Source organism: Hyperolius riggenbachi, chromosome 7, assembly GCF_040937935.1.
Source record: "Hyperolius riggenbachi isolate aHypRig1 chromosome 7, aHypRig1.pri, whole genome shotgun sequence".
In the NCBI taxonomy this organism is placed as follows: domain Eukaryota; kingdom Metazoa; phylum Chordata; class Amphibia; order Anura; family Hyperoliidae; genus Hyperolius; species Hyperolius riggenbachi.
In genome coordinates, this window is record NC_090652.1 from 83,627,591 (window position 1) to 83,634,560 (window position 6,970).

At 42.4% G+C, this 6,970-nt stretch overlaps 1 non-coding gene across 1 annotated transcript; it reads left to right on the forward strand.

Annotated features, from left to right (window-relative positions):
- Positions 1 to 2,904: 2,904 nt before the first annotated feature.
- On the forward strand, positions 2,905 to 3,068 carry LOC137526252 (U1 spliceosomal RNA). Its single transcript, XR_011023093.1, has one exon. It is a non-coding gene; the product is annotated as a U1 spliceosomal RNA (small nuclear RNA).
- The last annotated feature ends 3,902 nt before the right edge of the window (positions 3,069 to 6,970 follow it).

Genomic DNA, 6,970 nt, shown 5'->3' on the forward strand with positions numbered 1-6,970 from the left:
CCCATAGCCCCTTAGCTACGCCACTGGTAATAACACACGTGCCATGAGTGTGAACTGCAATGGGGACTGAACATAAAAGCCTTCATATAGTGAGGTAGAATAATGTGATCAGTACAGTGGAGTACTGTGAACAGGCTCATCGGACATTGACCGTGAGATGGCATGCAGAATTATTCCGCAACACAACTGATGCAATGTGAACTACACTAATTTATTTCCATTAATAACAAAGATTGCATTATTACTCATTTACTTCATTTGTGTATTACGTAAATTGTTGCAACTTTATTAAATCCTCCTCCCCAACACACACATCTCATTTTCAATACAAAAAAGCAGGATTTCTGACACTGGTACTGATTTTGTTTAAGTTTTAGTTACGCCATCATATTTTCTATTACAGACAGTCCCCTATTTACAAACAACTCCAGTTACAACATTTCAGAGATACAAAGTTGTCTTCATGTACAAAATATACCGTATTTGTATAAACTGTTTATAAGTAGTTTAAAACACTTTAAAAGCACATTCAAAACAACCAGAAAACATAGTTTATACTGTATGTCCAAATCCAGAGTTGTCCAAAAGTAAATCTTTTATCCACGTTTCATCATGTTTAATACATGACTCAACGTACAAACAAATTCAATTTACAATCCATCTCCCAGAGTGGAACCTGTTTGTAAGTAGGGGACAGTACTGTGTTCCTGTGAATATTCTCAAAGATCAGAGGTGTTCAGCATTTTTGGGACTGCACTAAGCAAATATATATCTCACCAGTTTTAAATGCTGGTGAGTGTTAAAACCAGTCGGTTTTTAAATCTCCTAATTCAATTTTCACAGCACAGCCAGGCAATTATTAGCTCTTCCAGCAGTGTGAGAAAGAACTGGTTTGGATGACTTTTTCTAATACTGGCCCATATGCAATTCACTTTTTTACCCAGGTGATATTTTCACAACTTGTAAATAAAATGCCTTTTAAATCGCCAGCAAGCAAACAAATACCCAAAATAATGTTGACAGTACTTTTTCACCTACTTTTTGGTACTTTTTCCATTGCAAAGTGCTAAAAGGTTATTTGAATTGAAGCTGAAATTTTTTCTCCTAGGAGAAAACTCAGGAGAAAAAAAATTGCGTATGGCCACTGAGTTTTTTCCTCTCTACAGTTACAGGTTTTGGCATGGAAGCAATTCTATTTGGCAAAATGAGGGCAGATGAGTGAGAGACTAAAGAAATAGCCCCTTTGTTATCTAAAATATTTTTCTCACTTTTCCTCTTTTGGCTATCATTCATAAAGCATTTCCGCATGCGGAAATGCTTAATACCGCTGACTTTACCGAACACTCAGCAAAGGCCCAATTCATAAAGGCTCTTTCCGCATGAAAAGCTGACATTACCGTGAAGAGCGATACATTTCCGCCTTGTGCGGAGTTTTTCTAGATTAATCTAGAAAAAGTAACAAACACATCCATTCATAAAGATTAGAGCAAGCGGTATGCGGACGGAAAATACCGCTTGCTCAACAGTAGCGATAGGCTATGAATGGGACGGACCTCCCAAGCAGCATCAGACAGAGGAGTGCACGGAGGGAATCGGGCAGCTTTTATGTTTCCGCATGTCTTCCGCCACGCCACCTGCCAGCTTCCTCCAGAAAACCTCCGCACTTGTATCGCAACAGGCAACTTTTTTATGAATGACCACCCAGAAGTCTTAAGCACCGCTTGCGGAGAACGGTGTTTTCCCGCACTACCGACTGCACCTTTATGAATGATAGCCTTTGTGTATAAAAAAAAGGTAAAAGTTTAAGAGAGATTTTGGTGAGGGCAGATATCAAGGATAAAACATGGGAAGGGGTGGGAAGGGTATCCAGTCTTTGTCCCAAGGAAGATGGGCACCTTCCCTTGTCTTAGGTGCCAGAACCTCCGAGCCTCCTTAGAGGTGACCATGTCATCCATCCCATTAAAGGGAAAAAATTAATGGAAATTTTTTTATGTGCCACTTAGAGATGGCCCGAGCGGTTCGCCAGCGGACAGTTCCCGGTGAATTTACGCTGTTCGCGTTGTCCGCCCCCTATACATCATCATGGAGCCAAGTTTTGATGCCTTACCTCACAGTTTCACTTACCTGGGGCTTCTCCAAGCCCCCTGCAGCCGTCCTGTGCCCTCGCTGCTTCTTAAGTGTGTTCCGGTCCCTGCCACTGCTTAGTTTAGTTTTCAGCCAACAGAGTTGACCCCCGGCAACCTGTACTGTTCTTTGCCTTTCCACCGTAATGCGCAGACGCAGTACGGGGACGGAGCACACTTGAGGAGCGGCGAGGGCACAGGACGGCTGCAGAGGGCTTGGGGAAGCCCCAGGTAAAACTTTTTTTTGCCCAGGGTTAAGGTTCACTTTAAATTGTCTTCCAGTGGATCAAGTGTGCTATTCTTTTCTAAAAATTGTAGGCATACGTATCATATACATTGTTTGGAAAAGTCATGCAAGATGGGATTTTGCTTTCTGCTACTGCAACAGAGAGGACTATAGCGTAATGTGAGCCATGGGTGGCAGGCAAGTAGGCACAGCTGCAATAAGAGGCTTGGTATGAAGGCAGCAGCAGCTCCCATTGTTACAGAGCACAGTCTTTTGTCCATAACAGGAGTCTGAGGCAGGAGCTTGACTGACGTCATGTTATTCAAATATCCTCGTTGCCCCAGTGCACTCTGGGAAACCGTCATATTCACACAGACTTGATGTTTAGATCTAATTCTTACTAATATTCAGTGCAGCAGAGTATGCTGCATTACGGGTATGTGGACTGTGTGAAAGTAAAATCCAGATAAAATGCTCTTTTACCAGTTATAAAGTCTCCCTCTGTTTAGTAGGGTGTGTCCTAACCAGCGACCTCCCTCAGTGTGCCAACAACTCATACTTACCTGGCAGGGGAGACACCATGATCACGAAGGTGGTTCTCCCAGGGTGAGGCTCATCCATTGCACTCCGGGTGGGTTGACCCCTGCGATTTCCCCAAATGCGGGAAACTCGACTGCATAATTTGTGGTAGTGGGGGACTGCGTTCGCGCTTTCCCCTGATCATTGCTGGTTAATAATAGCTTTAAGAAATAGGGAAGTGGAGTATAGTACTGTTAGCCATTAGAAAAAGCAAGACGTTTTGAATCGGGATAATACCATATAATGGCTAAGTTAGAAGAAAAGGAGTAAGTCTGTGGCTATGAAGCCTTCCTCAAACTTGATTCCTGTATACTGACATCATTTAGAGCAGTGTTTCTCAAGATTTTATTGGTTTGTACCCCTTCTAACACCCTGTACTAGCCAAGTACCCCCAGCATAGTAAACATTATCACAAGCACCTTGTAACGATCAGTGTAACACAGAGAGAATCTGATCATTGGTGATCTGCAGTATCACCAAAAATGCAGATATATACCTGATTATTGATGATCTGCAGTATCACCGATAATTATTATTATTATTATTTAGTATTTATATAGCGCCAACATATTACGCAGCACTGTACAGTATATATATATCTTGTCACTAACTGTCCCTCAAAGGAGCTCACAATCTAATCCCTACCATTGCCATATGTCTATATTATGTAGTGAACGTACTGTAGTCTAGGGCCAATTTTAGGGGGAGCCAATTAACTTATCCGTATGTTTTTGGAATGTGGGAGGAAACCGGAGTGCCCGGAGGAAACCCACGCAGACACGGAGAGAACATACAAACTCTTTGCAGATAGTGCCCTGGCTGGGATTCGAACCAGGGACCCAGCGCTGCAAGGCGAGAGAGCTAACCACTACGCCACCGTGCTGCCCCATAATCAGATATATCACTAACCTCTGGATACCTGAGTAATAGGAGTGTTTGGTGCAACAGTAATACTTTGAGGAGAATACCTGGGGAACAGGTATCAGGGCAGCAGGCAATACTGTCCTGGAGAACAAGTACCTTCCAGTAACCTGGGACTCTCCCGCAGGGAGGAGCCAGGCTAGGGGTAGGAAGGGCCAGAGCGTGAGTGACACCAAAGGCAGGATGTCACTGACTGATCTGTGAACTCTCTCTTAAGTGAGAAGATAGTTCTCGAGGTCGGACAAGCCAGGTCGGCAACACACGGACAGACAAAGTACAAAGAAAGGAGACTGATTAGGTAATCCTAAGGCACGCAAGGTTTGGCAACAGAGTATTAGATATAGCGAGGTACCGAATCAGTGATCAGAAGAGTGGTCAGGAAAGCAGAAAGTCATAACAGATAATAAACAATGCCTAGTCTTGGGTGTAAGCTCCGTGATAATCAACACCCTGAAACTAGTCTGATATATATATATATATATATATATATATATATATATATATATATATATATATATATATATAACAGAATGGTAACACAAGTCCCTAGACTTAGGTGTGAGGTCCTTGATCATCAACACCCTGGAACTAGTCTGAATAATAACAGAATGGTAATACAGATTCCTAGACTTGGGTGTGAGGTCCTTGATCATCAACACCCTGGAACTAGTCTGAGGTATAACAGAATGGTAATACAGATTCCTAGGCTTGGGTGTGAGGTCCGTGATCATCAACACCCTGGAACTAGTCTAAATAATAACAGAATAACAACACAGATTCTGACAAAAGGTCTGAGTGCTTCCACGTAGTGATCGCAACTGCAGACAACCCGTGAATGACCAGCACCCAGTATATATAGTACAGCGCTATCCAGCACCTCCCCTAAGTGCTGGACCAATGGGAACTGGTTGCAACGTCAGCTGACCGGCTTGGTCAGCTGACTCGCTTCTGGCTGTCATAAAAGTTCTGCCTCTCAGCGCACGCGCGCGTCCTTCTGAACCTGTGTGGACTATCAGTCCCAGCCACACCAGACATGTGTTGTGAACCACCCGTCGCGCTGGACGCGGAACCAGCCGCACCGCTATCAAAGCATGCGGCGGTTTCTCCGCGTCTAGCTATACTATCAGATGTAGGCCCACGCTTGCAAACCGCCGCATTGGATGCGGAATCAGCCGCCTTGTTCTGAGCACACGCGGCGGCTTTTCCGCGTTTTCTCACACACCTCTTGACAAATATATATTTAATTGTAGTACATGATCATTGGTTGTAAACCATTTCCAAGCATTTACTATAGCTTTTAATTAGCTGAAACACTAAATTGGTGTGGTTTCAAATAAGATTGATGATTTTCTAAAACTCTAAATTTGTTATTCTTGGTTAAGTATATCAAGCCCGAGTACTCCCTGGAACCCTCAGAAGTACCCCCTGGGGTACGGGTACCACACAGTGAGAACCTCAGATATAGAACCCACAGCTGATATACACTGGACATTTGTCACTGCCCAGCTGTGCAAGTTTCCTTTGGGTCTTTTTTTTCAGTTTCAGAATGTCCTGTGTATTTAAGCTGTGTGTTCCAAACGATGTCAGTCTACAGGATTTAAGTCTGAGGAAGGTTCTTGGTGCTTCAGTAGACTGGATTCACAGTAATAACCAGTGGCATAGCAATAGGGGGTGCAGAGGTAGCCACCGCATTGGGGCCCTTGGGCCAGAGGGGCCCCGAAGGGTCCACCCTCTATCACAGTATTAGCTCTCTATTGGTCCTGTGTTGGTAATCACTTCTATAGATGCTTTGAATAGTAGTAATCCTTAACACACTGTTCCTCATCCCTTTCTTGCACCTCTGACACTGTTGTTGTCCTCGGCAGCTTTTGGTGCGCCATATCTACTGTTATGTATAAAGTGCTTGGGGGGCCCCATGTAAAACTTGCACCGGGCCCATAGCGCCTTAGCTACGCCACTGGTAATAACACACGTGCTATGAGTGTGAACTGCAATGGGGACTGAACATAAAAGCCTTCGTATAGTGAGGTGGAATAATGTGATCAGTTACAATGCAGTATTGTTAACAGGCTCATCGAATATTGACCGTGAGATGGCATGCAGAATTATTCCGCAACACAACTGATGCAAGGTCAACTACACTAATTTATTTCCATTAATAACAAAGACTGCATTATTACTCATTGACTTCATTTGTCTATTACGTAAATTGTTGCAACTTTATTAAACCCTCCTCCCCAACACACACATCTCATTTTCAATACAAAAAAAGCAGGATTTCTGACACTGGTACTGATTTTGTTTAAGTTTTAGTTACGCCATCATATTTTCTTTTACAGACAGTCCCCTATTTACAAACAACTCCAGTTACAACATTTCAGAGATACATAGTTGGCTTCATGTACAAAATATACCATATTTGTATAAACTGTTTATAAGTAGTTTAAAACACTTTAAAAGCACATTCAAAACAACCAGAAAACATAGTTTATACTGTATGTCCAAATCCAGAGTTGTCCAAAAGTAAATCTTTTATCCACGTTTCATCATGTTTAATACATGACTCAACGTACAAACAAATTCAATTTACAATCCATCTCCCAGAGTGCAACCTGTTTGTAAGTAGGGGACAGTACTGTGTTCCTGTGAACATTCTCAAAGATCAGAGGTGTTCAGCATTTTGAGACGGCACTAAGCAAATATATATCTCACCAGTTTTAAATGCTGGTGAGTGTTAAAACCAGTCGGTTTTTAAATCTCCTAATTCAATTTTCACAGCACAGCCAGGCAATTATTAGCTCTTCCAGCAGTGTGAGAAAGAACTGGTTTGGATGACTTTTTCTAATACTGGCCCATATGCAATTCACTTTTTCATCCAGGTGATATTTTCACAACTTGTAAATAAAATGCCTTTTAAATCGCCAGCAAGCAAACAAATACCCAAAATAATGTTGACAGTACTTTTTCACCTACTTTTTGGTACTTTTTCCATTGCAAAGTGCTAAAAAGTTATTTGAATTGAAGCTGAAATTTTTTCTCCTAGGAGAAAACTCAGGAGAAAAAAAATTGCGTATGGCCACTGAGTTTTTTCCTCTCTACAGTTACAGGTTTTGGCATGGAA